At 39.7% G+C, this 1,556-nt stretch overlaps 1 non-coding gene across 1 annotated transcript; it reads left to right on the plus strand.

Moving 5' to 3' along the window:
• Positions 1 to 550: 550 nt before the first annotated feature.
• Positions 551 to 657, plus strand: LOC141625462 (small nucleolar RNA R71). The gene has a single exon (XR_012535242.1). It is a non-coding gene; the product is annotated as a small nucleolar RNA R71 (small nucleolar RNA).
• Positions 658 to 1,556: the final 899 nt, after the last annotated feature.

Genomic DNA, 1,556 nt, shown 5'->3' on the forward strand with positions numbered 1-1,556 from the left:
CATTGGGGGTGGGGTGTATGTTGGTTGAAGGTTTTGAACATTTTGGCTTTTGTATGAAAGATTTGGATGGAATTTGGTATTCTCATTGTAATAGTTGGAATAAGGAGTGTCACTCTTGCATGCTTGAAAAGCATTCACTTGTTCACTTGTTCCCCTACATTCACTTTGGTCATGTCCCAAAGTTCCGCAACTATCACATACTCCACTTGGAATTGAGGATGATGCCACCATAGCATTAACATGTTGTTTGGGTGATTTGGAAGCTTCATCAAGCTTAGCAATGGCTTTCTCAAACTTCAAATTGATGGTGTCAATATGAGCACTTAGTTGAGCACCCAATTGAGTGATGGAATCTACCTTATGCTTTCCTCCTCTAGTAGCCTTTTGAGGCCTACTATATTGTGAATTATGAACCGTCATTTCTTCAATTTTGGCCCATGTTTGATTGTCATCAACTTCGGTAAATATACCATTGGATCTCATATTGAGAATGTTGCGGGAGTCTTCATATAGACCATTCCAAAATTGTTGCACAAGGAACCACTCGCTAAGTCCATGGTGTGGACAAGAACGACAAGTGTCCTTAAATCTCTCCCATGCTTCATACAATGATTCTTCATCCCTTTGGTTGAACCCGGTGATTTGGGCTCTCAACATGTTAGTCTTCTCCGGAGGATAGAATTTCTTGTAGAAAGCAAGTGCCAACTTCTTCCATGAGTCAATACCAAGGGTAGCCTTGTCTAGGCTCTTCAACCATTGTTTTACGGTACCAATCAAAGAAAAAGGAAATAATACCCATCGGATTTGATTTTGAGTAACTCCGGTTTGAGAAATCGCATCACAATAGTCACAAAAGTCTCCATATGTGAATGAGGGTCTTCACTAGGCATCCCCCCAAATTGAGTTCTCTCAACTAGTTGTATGAATGTGGATTTAGCAATGAAATTACCGGTTAAATGAGGTGGTGTAGGAGTACCATTTGGTAGGTTCTCCTCAGTTGGTACGAAATGTGATAAAAATTTAGGCATTGTGGGGTGATTTTGTGGTGGATTTTGTATTGGGTTGTCCTCTCCTTCTCTTTCAAAAGGGAGGGTTGGTAAACTCAATGTTATTTGGTTGAATGTCCACAATCTCTCTAATACCTCTTAAAGTACCTCTAGTAACTCTTCTATTGTTGGTTAAGGTTCTTTCAATTTCCAGATCAATAGGTAATGGATTACCTTGTGATCTCCTAGTCATACAAAATATCAAACAACTCGAAAACAAATAGAACAACCTTGAGGAGATTAACTTCCCCAAGGTAAAGAAGGACACAACTAAAAACAATTAATGAAAATCAAATCAACTTAACACCGTCCCCGGCAACGGCGCCATTTTTGGTGTGGTTTAAACTCGTCGTCAAAAGCTACCAACCAAAACAATATTTATAACTTTACAAACTACTCTTAGCAAAGAGGCAAGTAAATGCCGGATCCCAAGGGACGGGTATTGATGTAGGATTCTCAATTGCAAATGGTTGTGTCTTAGGGTGTCACAATTTGGGTTGAGATAGGAGA

Source organism: Silene latifolia, chromosome X (genome assembly GCF_048544455.1).
Source record: "Silene latifolia isolate original U9 population chromosome X, ASM4854445v1, whole genome shotgun sequence".
NCBI classification, from domain to species: Eukaryota; Viridiplantae; Streptophyta; class Magnoliopsida; order Caryophyllales; family Caryophyllaceae; genus Silene; species Silene latifolia.